Source organism: Dromiciops gliroides, chromosome 6 (genome assembly GCF_019393635.1).
Source record: "Dromiciops gliroides isolate mDroGli1 chromosome 6, mDroGli1.pri, whole genome shotgun sequence".
Taxonomy (NCBI): domain Eukaryota; kingdom Metazoa; phylum Chordata; class Mammalia; order Microbiotheria; family Microbiotheriidae; genus Dromiciops; species Dromiciops gliroides.
This window is the reverse complement of record NC_057866.1, coordinates 276,887,802-276,912,260: the sequence shown is the minus strand read 5'-3', so window position 1 is coordinate 276,912,260 and position 24,459 is coordinate 276,887,802. Positions and strand designations below refer to the sequence as shown.

General features: G+C 41.8%; 1 protein-coding gene across 1 annotated transcript in view; it reads left to right on the top strand.

The window, feature by feature from the left end:
• TNKS (tankyrase) overlaps positions 1-24,459 on the top strand; it is a 216,640-nt gene that overhangs the window by 137,837 nt on the left and 54,344 nt on the right. The window lies entirely within an intron of this gene.

Sequence of the window (24,459 nt, the reverse complement as noted above, 5' to 3'; positions counted from 1 at the left end):
AGTTTTGTTTGTAAAAATCCTTTTTCAGTTTATATAAACGGAGTCGTTCGTTTTATCTTCTCTGATCCTCTGTTCCTTGTCTGATTATGAACTCTTTCCTTATTGATATTTGCAAAAGGTATTTTTCATCCCTGCTCTTAATTTGTTAATGATCTGGCTTTTGAGATCTGAGCTTGAATCTATTTGAACCTCATCTTGGTGTATGGTGTGAAATCTTGGTCTGTGCCTAATTGCTGCCAGACTTCTCTCCAGTTTCCCTAGCAGTTTTCGTCAAATTGAAAGTCCTTAATATAGGAGATAGAGTCTTTGGGTTTATTGAGCACCATGCTGCTATGTTCATTTGCTCCTGTGTATGGTGTGCTTTTTGTATACAGCCTTTAAAATGGTGCTTGAAACAATGCAAAAGTGATTTTGGAAGAACTAACATAGTCATTGAAAATGAAGGAAAATAGGGGGCAGCTAGGTGGCTCAGTGGATAAAGCACCAGCCCTGGATTCAGGAGGACCTGAGTTCAAATATGGTCTCAGACACTTGACACTTTCTAGCTGTGTGACCTTGAACAAGTCACTTAATCCTCTGCCCCTCAACCCTCCCCCCCCCCAAAAAAAAAAAGAAAAGAAAATGAAGGAAAATAATGAAGTGGGAACTAAACCCGAGACTTGGCAACCTGCTTATGTCCTTAGATTTTTTTTTTTTTTACTTATCCCTTAGCTTCTGGTCCATAAGTTAATGTCCTATGTCTGGGCAAACTATCTTGGTCTGAAAATATATAGGCAGACTGTTTTAAAAAGGGAAAGAGCCTTTAAAGCTCAATTATTAGGGACAAAAGGAAACTAAGAATATCTTCTCTCCATTCTTCTCCCAGATTATTGATCGAGAGCTGGAGGGGACGTTGCAGGCCTTCTAGTCCAACCCTCTTGTTTTACACTTGGGGAAACCCAGAGCCAGGGGTGGGAGAGGGAGGGGGGGGCGGACATGACTTGGCTGTGGTCACACAGGCAGAAAGTGGTTGTGTGGGCATTTGAACTCAAGTCCTGTGGATTCCAAATTCAGTAATCTACCACATAGAAATTTTGAAGTGAGTAATTGGGATAAAGCCAAAGACATGTCCTTTGTGAGCATGTGTGAGTTACTTATAATGAAGAGGAAACACCGGGTTAGAAACAGAAACAATGAGTATGATTGTTTCTTAGAGTTCCCGTCCTGCCCTGATCCCTCCCCTCCCCCCAGTCACTGGCAATTTGGGTTTTTTTGTACGTCTAGGTACAAGAAAAAGCTGTTTGTACAAAGCGATGCCCATGGTGCTGTTGGGCTGCTACCAAACAGAAGTCTCTCTGTTCTTTTCCATGAGACACTACTAAGTGGAGTGTCCCATGGGCTAGGAAATTCCTTGGCTAACTTAATGTCACTTACTATGCTCATCACATTTGCAGATGACCCAGATTGAGGGGGATTGCTAACATACTGGATGAGTCAGTCTCCCAAGGGTCTTCATAGGCTAAAGCACTGTATCTCTTATGATAAAGTATTTTTTAGCGATGACTTGGGGACAAAATAGTAACCCCATAACAATAAGATGGGGGAGGCCTGCATGGTCAGCAAGTGCTCTGAAAACGACCTGGGACTTTCAGGGGCCTGCAAACTCCATGGCAGTCAGCTGGCTGCATTAGGAAGGGTGATGCCTTCATTGATCATCCCACCGTACTCTCCCCTTAGCCAGACCCCATCTGAAATACGGTGTTCAGTTCTGGGCACCACTCTAACGAAAGCCATTGATCGACTGGAGCGTGACCGGGATGAGGAAGGACACAGCTTCAGACGAAGAAATTGAACAAGTTTCTCCTACAGAGTGAAGACAGAGGATAAACATGGTGGGTCCTGTTCAAGCATGGAGAAGAGGTTTGACTTGTTCTGTTTAGCCCCAGAAGGCATAAGTAGGAGTAGTGGGGAGAAGGTGCAAAGAGACGTTGAAGCTTGGTGTCACGGGTCCTCAGGAGGAATAGGCCCGCTTAGAGATTCTCGAGCTCCCCTCCTTGGAAGTCTGCAAGCAGAGGCTGGGTGATCCAATGAGAACATATCTGGAAAGCTCTTAGCATGGGGTCCACAGCATAGCGAACCCTTCATGAAGACTTATCATGGATGTTGCAGTGGTCTGGCTTCAAACTCTCAGATGCTGTGATTGTTACTAGTCAGGCATCTTTGTTCCCATTAGCCACCTTTCTTTTTTCCTGCTTAATGTTTAGTTAAATTACCCAATCATTCTGACTGGGTACCGTCCACTGAAAGTACTCTCTCCAGAGTTACAAATAATCTCTTAGCTGCCAGATCCTATGACCTTTTCTCAGCCCTCATTCTGCTTGGTCTCTCTGCAGCCTGTGACACTTTTGATTCCCCTTGATAGTCTCCTTTCTCTAGGTTTTCGGGACACCCCTCTCTCCTGGTTCTCCAGCCTACCTGACCACTCCTTTGTCTCTGTGTAATTTAAATTTCTAAATGAAGGTTCTAATCTGTTCCCCCAATTTGGGGGGGAAACTGAGTAAAATCACTGATAAAACAAGTTTAGGTTTTTAAGGGTTTATTGAAAGATAGTAAAAGAAAGAGAAAGATTGAGAACAGAATTCCTACAACCTGGCAATCCTGGCTTTCCTCATTTCTCCTGAGAAGTCCTCTGGAGTCTCTCCCCTCCACCACGGTGAGGTCAGGAACCCAAAGAGAGAGAACTCCTTCCCCAGCACCCACTTCCTACTTCGTGTGTCCCTCGGAAATGGGAGGCTCCTCAAGTTGATTGGCTGGTAGCCTTGATAGACAGCACCCAGGAGCAAACATCACTTCCTGATGCCAAGGAAAAGCCGCTTGGCCTGGCCCTCAAAGGCCTTCTCCTCATGGTGGAGCTTTCCTATAGTAAGTCTCCAGTAGGTGGCATCATTCCAATATTGCATCTCCTTTGCTAGATTCTCATCCAGATCATGCCCTCTAGCTATAAATGTCCTTCAGAGTTTGTCCTGGGTCTCTTCTCTATACTAATTTACTTGGTGATCTTATAAGCTTCCGTGGCTTTAATGACCTTTTTTCTGATGGTGACTCTCAGATCTACCTGTCCTGCTCCAGTCTCACACCTCTAACTATCAGGCATCTCGAACTGGCTGTCCAGCAGACCTCTTCAATTCAGTATGTCCACAACAGAACTCATTATCTTTTCCCCTAAAATCCCAGTCTTCCTTGTGTGTCAAGATAATGGAGTATGGTAGATAAGGGGATTTAGCAGATACTCAAAGGCCCACCTGGAGATTAATCTAAACAGATTGAATTGAGAGTGACTGACTGCTGATTAGCCTACTTCAAGTTAACTAGATTGTAAGCACATCTAGCTAGCCCTTAAGGAGGTATTGTTCTCAGAAGCTAAAAACTTTGAACTTAACTGGAGACCACCTTCAAGTCCAGTGAACCAATGGATTTGGATGCCCCTACCCATCAGCTTGAAGCAGTGTGTAAGGACCTCCTATGCTCTGGACCTATAAAAAGTGCTTCCACACTCAGTTTGGGGGAGTTCATGGTTGAAGCAGGTTTGTGGCGGAAGAGTGGAGGAAGAACCAGACCAGTTTGGAACTCTAGGCTAGATAGAGGCCTTTTCTTAACTTTCTGAACTCCACGTGAATACCTGGTATGCTTTAATAAATGCTTAATGCCCAAAGACTGGTGCTAAAGCTTCTAATTTAAGGCGACCACACATTTAGATTTTAAACATCACACATCACTTTGGAGGACAAGACCATCCTGCCAGTCCCTCAGGCTTGCAACCTCACTCTCCCTATATTCAAACTGTTGCCATGATCTGATCTGCTGATTTTTACCTTTGCAGCATCTCTCCTATAGCCCCTTTCTCTCCTGACACTGCCCTTATCACCTCACTCCTGGACTGTTGGAATAGTTGCTGGTCATCATCGTGCCTCCAGTCTCTCCCTACCCCTTTCTGTCCTCCATTTATCCACCAAAGTGATTTTCCTAATGCTCATTTCCAATCATGTTACCCCTCTACTCAGTAAATTGCAGGGGCTCCATTTTAGCCCCAGGTGCAAATACAGAATGATCTCTGTGGCATTTCATTCTTCTTGGACCTTACTCCCCAGCATGTATTCTTCGATGCAGTGACACCGGCTTCCTAGCTGTTGTACCAACAAAATGTTCCATCTCTTGGCTCTGGGTATTAACTCTAGCTGTCCCCCATCACCTGGAAGATGCTTCCTTCCTCTACTGTGACTGCTTACCCCTCCTTGGCTGTGACTGCTTACCCATCCAGCTTCCTTTAAGTTCCAACTAAAATCCCATCTTCTACAGGAAGCCTTCCCTAATCCTCTTAATTTCACTGTTTCCCCTGTATATAAGTCACTTTGTATATATTTGCGTATTTATTTATTTATTTATTTATTTATTACTGAGACCCGGGAAGGGACTTAGTTTAAAAAAAAAAAAAAGGCCAAAGTCTCCCACTGCATCCAGGGCCATCTCCAGTTATTCTGGTGTCTATCTTGCCCAGACGGCTGTGGAGGAGAGAGTGAGGCTGGTGACCTTGCACAGCCCTCCCTCCCTTCAATCCGATTCACTGCACATCATGACATCACCTGACGTCGTGGTCCTTTTCAGTGATGAAGTTGTTTATTTATTTAGAATTTTCCCCAAGTTACAGGTATAAACAGATTTTAAAACTTTGTGTTCCAAATTCTCTTCCTCCCTCTCCCCCCATCCCCCTTAAGAACTCAAGCAATTCAACATGAGTTATACCTGTGCAATCATGCAAAACATTTCCACATTGGTCAGGTTTGTGGTTCTTTTCAAGAAACGTGATTGTAAGCTCCTTGATGGCAAGGACTTGCTTTGTGTCCCTAGCACTTAGCACAGTGCCTGGCATATAGTAGGTACTTAATAAATGTTGATTGATTCAAAATACCCATTGAACTATTGCAGAAGTGCAGATGTAAGGTCAACAGGGCCCAAACTAGAGTGTGGTGGCCGTGAGGGGAAAATACTCAAGAGGTGTTGTAAGGGCAGAAATGGTAAGATTAGAAATTCAGGCGATCCCTAGGTTCCGAGCCTCGGTGACTGGGAGGGTGGTGATCCTCTGGACAGTGATAGGAAGTTTGGGAAAAGGAGCGATTTGAGGAAGGAGGTTAATGTTTTGCGTGTGTCCCATTTGAGTTGTCTGCAGGTCACCCAGCTCAAAGCATTCAGTAGTCAGGAGAGAGGTTAAAGCTGGATAGCAAGATCTAAGAGTCACTTACATAGAGGTCATTGAAACAATGGGAGTTAACAAGGTCACCAAGTTATATAGTAGGGGGGAGTAGGACACTTAAGGCTTAGCCAGGTGTAATCAGTGAAAGGGTTGAGGAGTTCTTGACTCCAGAGGAAGATGGCACGGACTGATTTGCCAAAGGGCTGAAATAGGTAAAGGAGAAGAATGCATCTAGGTCAAGCTTGTCAGCCTCAGAAGGAAGTGAGGGGTGAAGGGATTGAAGGTCAAAGTGAAGATGAACAAGGTTAAGGGTTGTAAGGCCCAGGGAAAGGTGGAAGTTTGGTGTCCATGAACATGGAGGTGACACTCTCCTGATTAATTGCAGGGTATGACTACGTCTGTGTGTAGCTGAGGTGATGTAGAAGAGTAGATTGAAGCTCTGGAAAGTTCTTCCTCCCTCCTTCCTCCTTCCTCCTTCCTCCTTCCTCCTTCCCTCTCTGAGCAGAAGTTGGGTTGTAGTGGGAAGAGACTTGAGGCAGACAGACCCAGCCACAGTTATTGCTGTGGTGCAGGTATGAGGTGAAGAGGGGTGGAGGGGGGTGGGGGGTAGGTGGCATGTCAGAGGAGAGAAGGGTGTGTATTCAAGAGATGTTGTTAAAGCCAAGTGGATGGGCGTTGGCCATCATTTGGCTGTGGGGGTGGTGAGAGATAGTGAGGAATCCAGGATGACTCCTAGATTGCAGGCCTGATGGGTGGGGAGAATGGTGGCACCCTCTAGAAAGGGGGAAGATTGGGGGGGGGGGCCGGCGTCATTTAACCACCTACACTTGTGAAAAAATGCAGATCACCTTGCTTGTGATGTACAGTTGCCAAATAGTTCATTGAATTTATATAAATATGTCTTCATATACATACTCACACATATATCTTAAAAACAAAAACAAAACTCTAGCTGGACATTGAACTGGGCGCCGTGTTGAGTCCAAGGAGGTCAGGCTGAATCTGCTTCCCTCTGAGTGCCCTCCAACTGCCCTCACCACATTCCTCTGTCTCATCTGGTGATGTCACCTCCTACCTAGATGATTACAATAGCTGCTGGTGGGTCAGGCCGCCTCCACAGCTTCCCTGTCACCTCCATGTGCAAATTCAAAATGCTGTTTGATCTTCAAAGCCCTTCATAACCTGTCCCCTCCTCCCTTTTCAGGCTTCTTACACCTTACTCCCTGACACAGTCTTTAATCCAGTGACACTGGCCTCCTAACTGTTCCACCAACAAGATATTCGATCTCCTGGCTTTGGGTATTTTCTCTGGCTGTCCCCCATTACTTGGAATGTTCTTCCTCCTCTCTGACTACTGATCTCTCTGGTTTTCTTTAAGTCCCAGCTAAAATCCCACCTTCTACAGGAATTCCCCCCTTAATTCCAATACCTTCCTTCTGTTATCCTATCTATCCTCTCTGTAACTTGTTGGTACATGTTGGTTGTCTACCCTGCTAGATTGTAAGCTTCTTGAAGACAAGGTCGGTCTTTTGACTCTTTGTATCCCCAACACTTAGTGTCTGGCCCATATTAGGTGCTTCATAAATGTCTATTGACTGACTACTATGCTGCTTCCCTACTTTGACTGGGAATTTAAGAAGAAATTGCTCAAATAACTAGAATCCTCATGGTTAGCACCTGGGGCAGTGGCACCCCAGTGAATCAGTCACCTGACAGCTGAAGATGCTGATTGTAGAGTATGCACTCCTATGAATCTTGGAATGAGAGGCAGTGCATTAATTTACCACCAATAAAGCACATGGTTATTTAAAAATAGGCCTATTCTGGCAACCAATTACTAAAATTAAAAAGGTCTTTCTTTAATTTGATAGAGGAGTAATATAGGGACACATTATTTGGATTATTATAGAAGTAGTTACTGATAACACTTCAGATCCAGAATAATGGATATTATTCCCCAACTTGTGCCCCTTTCTTCCCTGTCTTGTTAGAATCTCTAATATAGAGATGGATACCTTTCTCCTCTTCTTCTCTGGGTCAGCCTGCACTTTGGGACCAAGAATTACTGTTACAGAAGGAAGGTGTCAGTTGGGCTCTGAGTCATTAAAAGTGTTTTCATTTCATCTTCCAGCCCACAGTGCAGTGCTCATTGCAGAGTGTTAGCCCCACTTTTTAGCTGGCCATACTGAGGGCTAAGAGAGAAGCCAGGTGATAGATATACCATAGTAATGCATTGGGGGAAAATGTTACAGATAGTTTTGAACCTGGGCGTATATTGGCTCCCACATTCAGTGCTCTTGAACCTTGCACCTTGAACCACACTGCAAGGAACGGTGTCTGATCTCAGCTTATAGAGTTTAAGAAACCCCTATGTGAGGTCCAGGTAATACAGACCGCCTCTTTTTAAACATTAAATCAGCATCTTCAAAAACAGTGAGTAAATGCCTCAGTTCTTAAAATTTATTAATTTACTTGTGAGTGAGGGGTCTGTATGTTTCAATGAAGCTCTTACAGTCATGCCTACAAGTCTTGGTATTCTGAATCCTAGTTAGAGAAAGAGACACACATGAAGTTAGGCTATAGGAGTCACTAGCTTTTCTCCTGAAAGGTGAAATGATGGGTTTTCTTCAGTTGCAGAAATGAAGTCTCCCTAAAAGCACTCGGTAATTTCTCATTCACAAATATAAAAGTGATGCTGCAGCTGTAGAAAATTCTGAGCCTTCTTCTTTCTCATACTAGTCCTTTGGGAGGTGCATCGAAATCTGTTTTCCCCATCTCCATTTCCATCCTGCTGGTCTGGGGGTTAGCCAGAGCGAATTGCTGGGGCTTCAGCATTGATCGTGTTAATTTAACCCCCAGTTCAGTGGACTTCTCATCACCTTCCTCTCCCATTCTTTGTCTTTGTATTCCCCTTCCTGCCCAGTCACTCCCAATAAAGCTGTCCCCTTGACAGTGTGGACAAGGTGCCACCATCAGGCTTCCTGGGAAGAGCCTGAATAAATCACACACCTCTTCAAATGCCTTGAACTCTGTCCTGCCCAAAGACTGAGGGTGCCTTCTCGACATCATACTACTGTATTCACCTTCATTTTAGAGATCTCAACCTCTGCTCACCTGTCTGTCACTGTTATCATTGCCACGTTGTTCACTTGGAGAGACGTTTACGAAGACATTCCTCTTTGCAAGGTCCTTTGCTGCTTTGTGTAAAAAAAGAAAGAAAGAAAAATGACCCCGTCCCCAGTCAAGGCACTTTTACAAGGTCATCCTGGAGAATTAGGCATTTATATGAATTTGTGTGCTACAAGATAGAAAGTGACTATGTATTCACCAAAAGCCCACATAGTGCTCAGAGAGAATTTGATAAGGAAGCAAGTCACTTTCAGCTGGGGAAATGAAGAGGACTGAGGGGATGCTCAATAGAGCAGGTTGCACCTGAGCTAAGCTTTGAAGGAAGAGAAGTGTTTTTACCAAGTAAGGATGGAGATGAAGGGCATCCCAGGAATGGGGCAGGAGGTCAGCAATTAGGAGCAGTCCATTTGGGATGAAATGTCCAAGATGGGAAGGAAAGTCATGAGGGAGCGACATAAGGCTGAAAAGGGTAGCTGGCTAGTGGAGGACATTCCTTGCCAGGCTAAGTAGTTTGCACTTTATCCCATAGGCAGGTGGCTGGCCTTTTAGCATCTATGGGCAGAAAGGATGGGAAGAGAAAATACCATAAACAAGACCAGCTGGAAACAACTCTTAAGACACGAGATAATGGGGACCTGCATTTGAGGGGGGAGAAAAGGATGGAGATATTTTTATCTCTTTCTCCAAGAGCTTCCAGATCATATCAGCTAGTTATTTTATAGTGGGACTGATAAGCCTCGGCCAGTGATTGCAGTTGGAGTGTTGGCAGCAAGTGGAAGCCTTTTGTAGAGTTGTATCATTGACCAAGGCCTAGGCTGATAACTGGATAAAATACTTAAAGGAACATTTTTGTAGCATTTACTTTGTGTATGTTAACTATATCATAGCTCTCTAAGTAGTTTCTTTCTTTCCTTTTTCTTTTTAACTTTCTCATAATAGCTCAGAGTTTAGATAGCCCCAGGAGATTGTCTAAAAGCAAGGGTTCTTGCCAAGTCATATTTATTTCCATGAACTCTAAGGCCAGTATTGATTCTCTTTTTAATTCATCTAGACTCAACTACAAGTATCTTAAATTGACAAACAAGACTACTGTATTAATTAACAAATTGGAACGTTCCTTTGTGCTTAAAAAAAAAAAACTGGACCAGTCCTAAAAGGAATTTAGTAAGTTATTTTCTGTATGTGAATTTTCCTTGGGAACTTGTGAGTGATTAAAATATTATTGTAGCTACAAAAGGAAAATGTTAGTGCTTTTTAAAAGCTTAACTGTAGGTTGCCACAGGAATAGACTGAATCAGATGTAGGAAGACTTGGAAAAGTGATGTTGAAATTCATAATTCATGGGGGCAGCTAAGTGGCTCAGTGGATAAAGCACCGGCCTTGGATTCAGGAGCACCTGAGTTCAAATCCAGCCTCAGACACTTAACACTTATTAACTGTGGTGACCCTGGGCAGGTCACTTAACCCCCATTGCCCCAGCCCCCCCTCCCAAAAGGAGAGAAATTCATAATTCATGTGACTTGAAAATTTCATTGGCCCAGTTGAAGGGATGGAGATGTTTTATTGTCAATACAAATATGTATGGTGTAATATGTATATGTATTCATGTTCACCCTAGTGAAAACTGTTTACTCAGTCAAAATACATTTATGGAACATGACTTTGTTCCTTCGTCACCTGCCTTCCCCCTTCCAGTCTTGTTGCACCTTCTTTTTCCCTACACACTGTCATTCAGGGACACTGGCCTCCTAGTGGCTGCCATCAGACTCTCTTCATTTCACTTTCCCTGTCTATGCCTGTCCCCTTCCTCATGTCCTGACTTCCTTCTAATTAAGTCCCTCCTAGCTCCGGTGCCTTCTCTCCATTATCTCTAGTTTGTCCTTGTTTGTACACAGTTGTTTGCCCCTTTTGCTTCACTATTAGACCAGGAACTCCTTGAGACTTAGTGGGACTGCCTTGTGTCTTTTTTTTATCCCTTTACTCACCATAATGATGCAGGCTTCCTGACAGACTCTTTAATAGGCATTGTGGTCAAGGGGATCAGGCACCCCACCAACCAGCATTTATTAAGTGCCTACTGTGTACCAGTGTTACTGCCTTCATAAAAACAAGCTTTGTCTTTAAGGAGTTTCATTCTGTCAAGGAAGGCAACATGTCCGTCCTAAGTACATTTATATTCAGTAACAGGCAGAAAGACAGTAAGGGTACATTTAGAAGGTGATCTTTGCAGAAAAGTAGGGACTCTAAGAAGAGGTGAAGAGGGAACGCAGAGGCAGAGAGAAGAGAGAGGCGTTGACATGCATAAGAAGCTGTAGTGTCCTGGTTGAACAAAGGAGACTGGAGACGTGTTGGGAAGGGCTGATAGAGGTAATAGGGAGCCATTTGGGGATCCTGTGGTCAGAATTGTGCTTTTCACTTCAGCAGTGGAGTGAAGGATAGATATCTTGGAAGAGGGGAGACACTTGAGGCAGAGAAACTAGGGAAGAGTCTGGTAGCAATACAGGAGAGAAATCATGAGAACCTAAAGTAGTCTGGTGAGCAGAGAGAATGGTGGTACAGGCAGGACTGAGAAGACGTGGCAGCTGATGAAGGAGAGTGAGGCTGACTCTGAGGTTGCATATCTTGGTAGCCGGAAGGATGTGTGGAGGGGAATGATAATGACTGAGTTTGCTTTTGAATATTTGGAATTTGAGGTGGCTTATAGCACATCTAGTTTGACTTGTCCAGTAGGTACTTGGTAATGAGAGACTTTGTTGTTCTTGTTGTCATTGTTATTGAGTTGGGTCTGTCTCTCTTGGTGAGCTCAGCAGGTCCAAAAGTTCTCAATGCAAATCACTCTCACATCTATACTGCTGGCTATGTAGTCTGTCGTTGGAGGCAGCTAGATGGTTTAGTGGCTAGTTCTGGTCCTAGAATCACGAAGACCTGAGTTTAGATATGGCCTCAGACACTTAGTAACTGTGTGACCCTGGACAAGTCACTTAACCCTGTTTGCCTTAATCCACTGGAGAAGGATGATGTACTGTACTTCTTAAGTTTTACAGATTGGAAACCATTGCTCCCTTTCATTATTTTCTCTGCTGCTTTATTTTAAGTTGAAGTCAGTTGATTTTCAGTTAAATAAATTAAGTGTCAGATGGGAAGAAATACATTGCTTCAGGCATCATTATGAGGTGAACCAAGTCTCCTTAGAAGGATTTTCTTTTACTCTTAAACCAATAGGCAGCTAGGCGGCACAGTGGGTAGAACACTGGTCTTGGAATCAGGAAGACTCACCTTCCTGAATTCAATTCTGACCTCAGACATCTACCAGCTACCTGTTGACCTCACTTTCCTCATCTGTGAAATGAGCTGGAGAAGAAAATGGCAAACTGTTCCAGTGTCTTTACCAGGAACCCCAAATGGGGTCACGAAGAGTCTGACCTGACTGAACCAATATTTGAGAACAAAATTAACTTTTCTCATCCCAGTTAATTTTGTTTTGCAGGCAGTGGGGGTTAAGTGACTTGCCCAGGGTCACACAGCTGGTAAGTGTCAAGTGTCTGAGGCCGGATTTGAACTCGGGTCCTCCTGAATCCAGGACCGGTGCTCTACCCACTGCACCACCTAGCTGCCCGCATCCCAGTTAAATTAATCGAATTATTGTTGTAACTTATTCATTCTTTGACTACATTGACTGCTTATCTTGTGATAGGATCGTAAAGGAAAAGCTGGCAGGGCCTTAACACATTTTCTAGTCCAGCAAGCCCAGCGACTTGCCTAAGGTTATACAGGCAGTAAAAAGCACAACCCAGATTCAACCAAAGGTCCACGGTTTTTTTCCCCGCTGAAAAGCTAAAATTCTATCCATTATTTGCTTTGATACATAGTGTTATAAATTGGATTTTTTATTGGCTAACAATTTCAAATGGAAGCATAATTGAGTTACTATTGCTGGCTTGATTTTGAGAACGTGCAGTTATTTGGATTTGAGGTCCATAACAGAAAGCCTGGGAAGTGTTTTCTTAGAGTGTACAGTTATAATTTAGTGAGGTATTGGGGCGGGGAAACTCAGAAACCCGATACAGGGTCTAAATTGCAGCATAAATAGAATTTCTGTTGACATTTCTATTTATAGACTATTTTGGCTTCTTCAAAAATTATAGATGCATTGTACATAGCAGCACCCTTTCACTGTGTCAGGCATGGAGTGAATGAATGAAGCAAGCATTTGTTAAATGCTTATTGTGTGCTCATCACAGGGGATACAAACTGAAAAGTCAGTCCAAGCGCCCTGGGAACCCCCATTCTAATGGGGGAGGGACAGTAGTGATGGAGAGTTTCAGCTGTATGTCAGATGGGAGGGGTCCCCTGGTCCTTGGGGCACAACAGCAAAGCAAATGCTGATTTTGCCTCACATTTCACACCATTCCTGCTTTTATAATGTTACTGGGTTTTGTTGCTGAACTATATGACAAGGCAAAGGACCTTAGTGGTAAGAGCATCTTTTTCTCGGTCTTTGGAAGCTGTGGCTCTAACAGGTGTGGCCCTGTTTCCCAAGATGAGGCCTAAGAGTACTGGGCTAGATGCCTGGCTGTTCCCAAGGCTCTTGGGCTATCTCCATGTGGGTCTGAGGGGAGATGGTGGCCATGGTTGTGGTCTGACTTGCCTGGTATGTGCTGCCTCCCCGGTCAGGGTATCTGGGTGGTCTGCCCTCTGGGTGGCAGTTGGTGAGGATGACTAGTCCCTTCTCCCCATAAGTTGCCTCTCCAGATGATGGCTGGAAGTGGGGTCCGGTGGGCTGGGCAGTACTTCCCCTCCCAGGGGTCTGGTGTCTGTCTGTCTGTTGGTGACAGTTGGTTAACAGTTATTGCTGGTGGTGATGAGGAAGGTGGGCCCCTTTGCCACAATGAATGATGGCTATGGGAGGTACTCAGAGGCTGAGCTGCAAACAGGTCTATAGACTTTGATTTGACTCCTTCGTATTTCAGGGATACCATTGTAACCCATGAGCTGTCCATACCTTCTGCCTTCTTCTTTATCTCTTACTGGCCCTTCTCCTGTGGTACCACCAGCCTTCTGATCTACCCAGTTTTGTAATCTTGATGGTATCCTTGACTCTTCTTTCTCATTCACCCTACATAGCTAATCAGTTGCCAGATTTTTTGCCTTTTCTGTCTTCACAACTTCTCTTTCATATTTAACCTTGGGGGAAAGCTTTGAACTATGACATTCTCATCATTTATCATTAAAACAAGTTCTTTTTTGTGAATATCTGTTGATAATTATGAAAATATTAGAAACATTTCTTTTAAAGTAGAACTAATAATATTAGGTTAGCACTGTGAAGAGTTCTAAGTCAACCCATCTCCCCTGAGGGACAATTAAGAGAAGCTCCAAATGAATTATTAAAATGAAACAACACTGAGCTCCTCCATCCCATAAAGGATACGACACATGGAGATAAGCTCTGAAGCAAGGACTGCCCCCGGGATCCAGACCTTTTGTCATCAGGTGATAAGGCAAAGAAATTGGATCAATGCCATTGTACCCAGCATCCAGGGATATCCCAGATCAGTATAAAGCAAGAGCCAGTTCTAGTAGGCTTGAAACCATAGACCTTCAGGTGGTGCCTGTAGAAAGAAACAAGAACAACCAACAGCAGAGGGGCTCTGGAGAAACCCCCAGAGACCAAAATGAAGCCAGTGGTCCGGCCACCCCCTCAGCTCTAAGCTTTGAAGTCAAAATCTTCTAGAAGGCGACGTTATAAGGAATATGCTATAGCTAATATCCATTTTGGAAAACCTAGAGCATTAAGGGAAGCTATAGATTATAGCAATGGGAGGAGTTTGACAGCAAAACTGATTCAACTCCTAACTCCCAGAAATAACTATATAGTCCCCAGCAAAACCGATCGTAATCTTTCAGAGGAAAAAATGGGACTTTAATGAAAAAGAGGACTTTCAGGTATTCGTGATGAAAAGACCTGAACTGAATGGCAAATTTGACTTTCAAATACAAGACCCTAGAGAACCATAAAAAATTGGAGTTGGGGGACATACCTGGGGTTGTACAGTGGGTGACTGTCTCGTGTCGGAGGATGGGTTTGGGCTGGGATCCTCCTAGGTCCAGGATGGATGCTTTGTCCACTGTGTCACGTAGCTGCCCCATGATGACATCTTTAGGGTTAAATTGAGGGGTATGGGGAATGCATGGGGGGAGAGGGAAGGGCAGAGGTGAAATCCTACATGAAAGAAACAGGAAAAGGCTCATGGAGTGGGGGAAGAGATGGGAGAGGAGCAGGGCAGTAAATGAATTTTACACTCATCAGAAAAGGCTCAAAGACCTTAAACTCATCAGAGCTGCCTCAAGGAGGGACTAACACACCCCCCCAACTGGGTGTAGTAATCTATTTAATCTGGGCAGTAAATGAGCCTAACACTCATCAGAATTGGCTCAAAGACCTCAATCTCATCAGAATTGGCTCAAGGAGGGAATAATGTACACACAGTAATCTCTCTAACCCTGCAGGAAAATAGGAGGGGAAGGGGATAAAGAGAGAGGGGCAAAAGAAGGAAGGGAAGAGTGGGGGAGGGGACAGACAGAAGCAAATCCCTTTTGAAGAGTGATAGGATGAAAGAAGATGGATAATAGAATAAATATCATGGGGAAGGGACTAGGATGGAAGGGAAACAGTTAACAATAGTAATCATGAAAGGGGGGAAAATTGTACAAAAATATAGCAACTCTTGGTGGAAGCTAAGAATTGAGAATCAAGGGAATGTCCATCAATTGAGGAATGATGGGAAAAGCTGTGTTATATGATTGTGGTGGAATGGTCTTGTGCTACAGGAAATGACAAACAGGATGATCCCTGAAAAACCTGGAAAGACTAATGAACATCGATGTATGGTGAAGTGAGCAGAGCCGAGAGGACATTGTGCGTAGTGACAGCAGCATTGTTCAATGAGTAATTGTGAATGACTTAGCTACTCTCAGCAGTGCAATGATCCAAGACAATCCCAAGGGACTAATGAGGAAGCTTACTATGCACCCCCATAGAAAGAACTGATAAAAAGAACACTTGTGGATTGTACATATATAACCTGATTACAATCTTGTGGAGGGGGAGGAAAGGGAGGGAAGGAGAAAAATTTGGGACTCTAAAATAAAGCAGATGCTAAAGAAAAACAACAACAACAACAACAAAAACCATATAGTCAACCAAGGTTGTAGAAGAAGTTGTCCCTAAGGCATCCTTCTCTCATCACAGAGGAGCAAGTTGTAGACTATGGTGGGGGTATGTGCACTAGACATAGCCCTGGCTTAACAGTGTCCCACTCTGGACTATAAAAGTAGGTAGGACTTGGGCCTAGCTACCCCAACCAGTTGTAAAGTGAAAGTAAAAAGAATTCACTCTGTGTTACTGACATAAGCCTGAAATTAAACACATTCAGAAACGTCAAGACAAAATATAAGAAGCCAGGAAGAAAGAAAAACATCAAGGATCAAGGAATAGTAATCAGGAACATATAAGACTTAACAGCAAGTACTTTGAAGGAAAGGAAATTTTGTAATATGGTATTCCAGGGCAGAGGGCTATCACCTCTTGATTCTTTTGTCATTTGTAACCCAGAATTTGATAGCTTTTTGTCTGGGACATCATGCTTCTACTTCATCAAGCCTCAGAACCCCAGTGGTTTTCTAAGTGATTACCGTCCAACTATTCCTTCCCCATTTTATACTTGCAAAGTGGAGCTTTTGTGCTTAAGTTTAAGACTTTACACTTAACTCTATTGAATTTCATCTTATCAGATTCAATTCCATATTCCAGCCCAGAGGTTCTTGACTTGGGGAGCTGTGAACTTGTTTTTCATTTGTTTTACATTTTGATAACTTTGTTTCAATATTTTTGTTTTCCTTTGTGATTCTATGTGTTTTATCTCATGCCTTCTTCAAAAACATTTTTCTGTGGAGGCCTTTATAGGCTTCATCTCACTGCCAAAGAGGTCCATGAAACATAAATAGGTTAAGAACCCTGACTCAGGGGCAGCTAGGTGGCACAGGAGATAGAGCACCGGCCCTGGAGTCAGGAGTACCTGAGTTCAAATCCGGCCTCAGACACTTAACACTTACTAGCTGTGTGACCCTAGGCAAGTCACTTAACCCCAATTGCCTCACTTTAAAAAAAAAAAAAAAAGAACCCTGACTCATACCTGTCAAGATTCTTTAGCCTCCAGACTCTCTCATCAGGTGTTAGCTTTCTATCCTTATCACATTTGTATCATCTTCACATTTGATGAGCTTAGCGTGTCTTCACTTGCACAATACAGGTCCAAGAACAGATCCCAGAGGGACACTCTCCAGGAGACCTCTCCTTGCCTCATTGACACCAAAACATTAAGACGTATTCTGTCATCATGGCCATCTGATTGTATTCTCCAATCTGCATTTCTCCACTTTCTCTTTTGTTCTTATGAACAGTAGGACATACTCTCTGAAGCTTTGCTCAGATCCAGATGAACTGTGTCTATTGCACATTCCTGTCATAATTCTCTATCATGTGAATTGTAAATGTAATAGATTTCAACTTAAATGGAGATTATGCACTATAATTCTAAGACATGGGTAAAAGGACAAACAACAGACAAATAATTTTATCGGAGAATGTTATAATGAGACAAACGTCTTAAACATAATAGGATTCAAATAAAGCAATGCTTACAAGAAAATTTATATCTCTACACACATCAGCAAAAGAGAAAAGTAAAAATCAGTGATCTGTGCTTTCAGCTGTCAAAGCAATCAATAATTCAAAAGGTCCCAAATAATTAATTTTGAAAGTAAGATCAAATTGAAAGCAAAAAACTGTAATTTAAAAATAAAACTATTCAGTTCATTTTTTGAAAAACAACAAAATAAGAGAAAACATTAGCTTTGGGGGGGGGGGGAGGGTGAAGCAATTAGAGTGAAGTGACTTGCCCAGGGTCACACAGCTAGTAAGTGTCAAGTGTCTGAGGCCAGATTTGAACTCAGGTCCTCCTGACTCCAGGGCCGGTGCTCTACCCACTGTGCCACCTAGCTGCCCCAAAAGCATGATCGTTGGCCCTCTCTCTCAGACCAAAGATAATCATGGTGGCAGGGCTCATAGCTTATATACTCTGTCTTTTTTTTTCCTTTCCTTTTTTTGTGAGGCAGTTGGGGTTAAGTGACTTGCCCAGGGTCACACAGCTAATAACTGTCAAGTGTCTAAAGCTGTATTTGAACTCCAGTCCTCCTGACACCAGGGCCAGTGCTCTATCCACTGCACCACCTAGCTGCCCCAGCTAATTTATTTTTTAAGGAGAGAGGAAATCTCTATCACCAGATAAAAAATTAAAAAGAAATGGAGAGGAAACAATAAATTATTCACAATTATTATAACCCAATGTATGCCAACAAAACCACTAACTTTAAATTTCTCGAAATAGAGAAATTAACTCAGTGTAACAATTGGAGTGACGCCACCTGCTGGAAAGTTAATGTAGGAAAGCTCCGCCATGAGGAGAAGGCATCCGAGGGCAAGCCACGCGGTTTCCTTGACGAAACATCAGTCTCAAAATAAGAAACTGAACAGGCCATAAATTAACTCCCATTGAAAAAATCCACACTGAGAGATGGATTTATAAGTAACTTCTATCAAATATTTAGAGAATACTTAACTTTAATATTGTACAGATTCAATGGAAAAGCCAATCTATCAGATTCTTATGTACAATCTGAATAATTAAACTGGAGAGAGGAAGAAAACGATGCATTGATGACTCCAATGAGTATCAATTCAAAATTTTAAATAAAATATTTGGTTCTATGGGAACATATTCAAAAGATTATTACATTGGTAATGGTTCAGTTTTCATAACACTGAATATAATAGTTCATATTAATAATAACAACAATAAAATCACCTCAATACTTGTGTACCTTTTTCTATCAGAAACCAAGTAGAATGATCTGTAATGAAGAAAGACCAAAGGCCTTTCCAGTCAGATCAGCAGGAAATTAAGAATGCCCCCTGTTATTCAGTAAATGTAATATACTTTTCTTTGTGCTCACTCTAGCACAAACTACAAAAAAGAATTTCAAGGGCTACACATTGCCAGGAAAGAAACCAAATTATTACTATTTGCAGATTACAGTAGTTTACCTGAGAATCTCAAAGACTAAACTAAAAGTTAAATTAAAATAATAACTTCATTTAAGGATCAGAATATAAAATGATCTCATCCAATCAATCATTAGTATTTCTGAATATTTTTAACAAAAGCCATTAGGAAGAGCTAGAAAAAGAAATCTCATCCAATGTAATGATAGTGTGTGTGTGTGTGTGTGTGTGTGTGTGTGTGTGTGTGTGTGTGTGTGTGAGAGAGAGAGAGAGAGAGAGAGAGAGAGAGAGAGAGAGAGAGAATGATGATGGTTGTAATCTAATTAAATTGAAAAGTCCTTGAGGGCAGTGACTGTCTTCTGCTTCTTTTTATAACCCTGATGCTTAGCATAATACTTGGCATATAGTGGGAGTTAATGAATGTTGATTGATTGATTGATTGATTATAGAATGTATGAAATATCTGAGATCCTACCAATACATACAACATATATGAATGCAACTGTAAAAGACCTTTTATAGAAATAAAGGAAAACAGTAATCGGAGATAAAGTAGTTGCTTATGGTTGACCTTTCCAATATAATAAAGATAGTTATATCACCTAAATAAATTCACAGATTTGGTCTTTGCTAATCCCACTATCAAAAGGTTATTTTCTAGCTCTATATAAAATAGTAACACAGTTTATCTGAAGAAACAAAAGGTAAGAATCTCAAAGGAAATAATGGGAAAGAGAAGAAATTAAGGGCGATTAGCTATGCAAGGTCTCAAACTACTACAAGCCAATAGTCATCAAAGCAGTTGCTACTGCTTAAAAAAAGATTGATCAGTGGAACAGGTCAATTAAAAAAGATCTAGAAGTGGTAGAATATAGTAGTATAATGTTTGATAAACATAAGGACACTAACTCCTGTGGTAAGGAATCTTTTGTGTTTTTTTTAATTGTTGGGAGAATGGGAAAACAGCCTAGCAAAAAGTTATGCTTGGAATAATACCTTATGCCACATGCCACAATATTCTCCAATAGGGAAAGGGACACAGAATCTGTGATTTCATTGATAATAGGGTTAAATTCTCCATTGAGGTTAAACTCCCTTTAGCAATGCAGGTCAGCACCTTCTCTACAATTTATAGCCTTAGAAAGTGCCATTAGAATAGGGCACTGAGAGGTTAATTAACTTTCTCAAGGTTACACACCCAATGTGTGTCAGAAGCCAGAACTGGACTGAGATCATTCTGACTTCAAGGGTTGCTCATTATCCACTGGGATAAAGATCCATTATTCAAGACTTAAGAGATTAAAATTATATCATACAAGAAGCCAAAGGGAGAAAAGAGATAGCTTTTACAACTGTGGCTCGGGAGAAAATTCTTACCCAAATAAAGGATTGAGAGGATATTAAACCATAAAATTAACAATGTTAATGACATAAAATTGAAAAACTTCTGCACAGGAAAAATAACTGCAGTTAGAAGGGTTTAAAAAACCAGTAAAGATTATTTGAAAAGATCTTCACAGCAAATTGCTCTAATAAAAGTCTAATATCTAAAATATATAATGGATACAAATATATAAGAAGAGCAATTCTTTAAGAGATAAATAAAGGAGAAAAATAGGCAGTTCTCATATGAAGATCACTAATAAGAAAAGAAATGCTAGTCAGGACAATACTAAAAATAGCTAGCATTTAGATAGTGCTTTGAGGTTTAAAAAGCACTACACATATGTTATCTCATTTGAGCCTTAGGTGCTATCATTATACTCATCTTACAGATAAGGAAATTGAGGCTGAGAGAGTGACATACCCAGGGTCACACAGCTAAGTAGTGTCTCAGGCAGGATTTGAACTTGATCTTCTTCCAAATTCTGTATTCTTTCCATTGTGCACCTGTCTTGTCATCCCTGGATGACATGGTGCTTTGCCACATAGAGAGTACTTAATTATGACTGTTGATTTCATTCATCAATAAGATCCATGTGTATAGATAGCTCTTCACAGGGAGCCTGCAGTCACTCCAAACTCTCATGAAAAGAAGGCTCCTTGGGCTGAGAAATAAGCTCCAAACTGGGAGTCTCTGCCTGGGTTCTCAGCCTGGTGCTGCTCCCTGTAGCCTGAGTATCTCCCTCCTCTGAGACTTAGTAGTCATGTGATACCGTGGGACTTGCTGGGCTTGTCATTGGAATCCAGGATGACAAATGTGGGAGGGCTAGAGATGAGCAGTGCCTTCTGTTGGAAGGCACCAAAACTGAAGGCCCCCAGGAGTTCTTTCTTAGAAAGCTTACAGAATCAGTGTAGAACTCCTGGTTTTCCCTTCATTTTATTATGACCTGTTCCTCTTCCTAAATAACATAGTGCATCGGGTAAAAGAAGAAACAGAAAATGAATGTCTCCTCATTGACAGATGATTCTGTACCTCCCTTTGAATGAGTTGCTGAGTGTGCACATGTTGTTGTACCTTGTCTTGATTTTCTTTTTTTTTAATCGTAAAAGTATTTTATTTTCCAGTTACATGCAAAGATAGTTTTCAACATTTGTTTCCATAAAACTTTTAGTTCCGAATTTTTCCCTGCCCCAGACAGAAAGCAGTCTGATGTAGTTAGGTATATACAACCACATTAAACATATTTGTGTGTTTAGTCATGTTGTGAAAGAAGAATCAGAACACAAGGGGGAAGCCTCAATAAAGAAAAAAAAGACAGCCAAAAAGTAGAAACAGTATGGTTCAATCTACATTCAGAATCCACAGTTCTTTTTTCCGAATGTGGAGAACATTTTCTGTCATGAGTTCTTTGGAATTGTCTTGGATCGTTGCATTGCTGAGAAGAGGCAAGTCTATCACAGTTAATCATCACACAATGTTGCTGTTACTGTGTACAGTGTTCTTCTGGTTCTGCTCCTCTCAGTCAGCATCAGTCCACTTAAGTCAAGGTTTTTCTGAAATCCATCTGCTTATCATTTCTTACAGCACAATAGTATTCCATTCCATTCATATACCACAACTTGTTCAGCCATTCCCCAATTGATGGACATTCCCTTGATTTCCAATTCTTTGCCACCACAAAGAGAACTATTATAAGTATTTTTGTACATGTGGGTCCTTTTCCCTTTCCTATGATCTCTTTAGGATACAGACCTAATAGTGGTATTAATGGGTCAAAAGGTATGCATGGTCCCATAGCCCTTTGGGCATTTGTCTTGCTTTTCTTAAAAGATAAGCAGTAACTTGATTCCCTTTTCTCCCTGTGGTGGGAAGTGGCGGGCGTCTTCATGACATAACTGACTTGGGGCTCCGCAGTGGTTCTGGGTGCTTTGTAGAGCCCCCTATGAGTCGATCAGTTCCTGAGCTAGCGAGTGGAGGAGGCATTTGGATCAGAGCTTTCCAGACTTGGAGTCCCTTCGGCCAGCCCCTCCAAACAGAAACACACAGGGATTAAATGACTTGCCAGCAAGTTAGCAACATAGGATTTGAACTCAGGTCTTGTTACCATTTGGCTCAGAGTTGAAAAGAGGAGCACTCTGTATCACAGGGTGCAAAGGGCATCTAGCTGCTGCTTATGCTCCAAGAGAATAAGTTTGACCAATATACATACTCAGCACAGAGATCAGCAGATTACTCGTTGGATACATGGGGTAAAGCATGTAAGACCTTGTTAGCATGGAATGCTTTTAACATGTTCAGTGTGCTTTTATCCTCACAGTCCTCCCTGGGAAGTAGACAGAGTTGGTGACCTTATCTTTGTTTTACATTTGAAGAAATGGAGTCCCAGATTAAGCAGATTTCATAAGGCTTCACTGGAAGTTACTAACAGGATTGGGAATAAATGCAAAATTTCCCATTTTGCTGCTACTCAGTTATCTCCCCAAGCTATCTGTTTAGTGGTTATGAGCTGTTCAAAATTGTTTTAAACTTAGACTATAGTAATGGAAAGGAGATTCACATTCTGGCTAGGAAATGCTATTTTTTAAATTGTTGCATACAGTGTTGTAGCAGGGTGGTTTTTTTTTTTTTTATGTTTTGACCTTGGACGTTTGAAGAAAATATATTTGAAAATTTATACTCATATCAAGGCCCAAAAATGGGAGGTGGGAAATCTGGAAGGAATAACCTTGAGAAATGAGCAGAAATAGACTTTCTATAAAGTGCTATTATAGTAATTAAACTTTATGTAAGTAAATGAGTCAAGGTGGACTGATTGCTGTGGATGCAAAGAAGCTTTTTAATTAAAAAAATGTTCTGATGGATTTTATAAAAGGCTTGAAGAGAGGTTTGATCATTTTAATTATCTTGCTAAATTTAAACAGTGAACCCTTTAATAACCTCATTCCAATTTTACTGTGGGCAGAAATTAGCTTTGAGAGAAACTCCCTTTTCCTGTTTTATGGGTGTTGGATATGTTGACATACAAATACATGTACACTGAATAATGGTGAGCTATTTCTGTACCATATAGGGAATTGGTTTGAAAGGTTTGCCCATTAGCTCCTGGACAGAGTGAATACTGGATGTCATTCTACACAGTTCTTAGGGACCTTACTCTCCCTCTCCCCTTCCCCTTCCCCTTCCCTGTCTTTTAGCATCTGATGTTCCTATCCAGGCACTCCCCAGTCATGTTGAGGGTGGTGTGGCTATAGACTATGCGTGACCTTTTCTGTACTTTCTTGTTGAGTGGAGGTTTTAGGATACAGTTGTCAAAGAATTTGATTCCATGCAGGAAATGGGAATTGAGCAATGGATGTAATTTCAGCTGGAGGTAAAAGAGCTTTTAGGTGAGGAGGAAACATGTTCAGAGACTTAGTGTATTTTTGGAACAGGAAGAAGGCCTAGCCTACTAACTAGAAGAGTCATGAAAAGATAGTAGCTTTAAGATTTAGAAAGTAATTTACAAATACCTCATCTGATGTCTCAAAAGCCCTGGGAGTGCTATTGTTAGCCCCATTTTACATTGAGGAGACTGAGGCAAACAGGTTAAGTGACTTAACTAGGATCACACAGCCATTAAATGTATTAGGCCAGATTCAAACTCGGGTCTTCCTGATTCCAGGCCCAGTGCTCTATCCACAGCTCCACCTAGCCACCTCATCTTGAAAGGCAAGGAGAGGAATTTAGACCTGATGTGGTAGGCCAGTTTGTTTCTAAGGTGAAACAATCCATAGGTCACAGATCATCCTCATTTAATAGGTGACAAAAGTGAGGCAAAGAGGCGAAGTGTTGTGCTCACAGGTCTTTAGGATCAAGTGGGGTTTGAATCCTGGAAGATGAAGCCCCCAAATGTTCTTCATAGCAGTCGAACATTACTGGAAATAAAGCTGTGCACATTTCTCTGATAAAGACCTCAACTGTCAGATATATAGAGAGCTGAGACAAATGTATTATGAGTTCTTTTAGTGGTGGCAAAGAATTAAAAATTATGGGGATGTCCATCCGTTTGGGAATGGCTGAACAAGTTGTTATTTATGATTAGGAGGGAATACTAGTGTACTGTAAGAAATGATGAGCATGATACCCTTAGAAAATCTTGGAAAGACTTAAATGAACTGATGCAAAGTGAAAGAGCAGAACCAGGAGAAGACTGCACACAGTAACAGCAACATTGTGTGATGATCAACTGTGAATGACTTAGCTCTTCTTAGCAATACAGTGATCTAAGACCATTCCAAAGGATTCATGATGGAAAATGCTATTCACCTCTAAAGAACTGATGAAGTGCTTTTTCTTTTTTTTCTGTAGGGTTTTGTTTTGGGCGGGGTGTGGGGGGGGATCTGTGTTTTCTCTCACAGCATGACCAACATGGAAATATATTTCACATGTATAATCTGTATCAAATTGCCTGCCTTCTCAATGAAGACAGAGTGAGGGAGAAAGTTTGGAACTCAATTTTTGTTTTGCTTTGTTTGTTTTTCGAGCGGCAATGGAGATTAAATGACTTGCCCAGGGTCACACAGCTAGAAAGTGTAAAGTGTCTGAAGCCAGATTTGA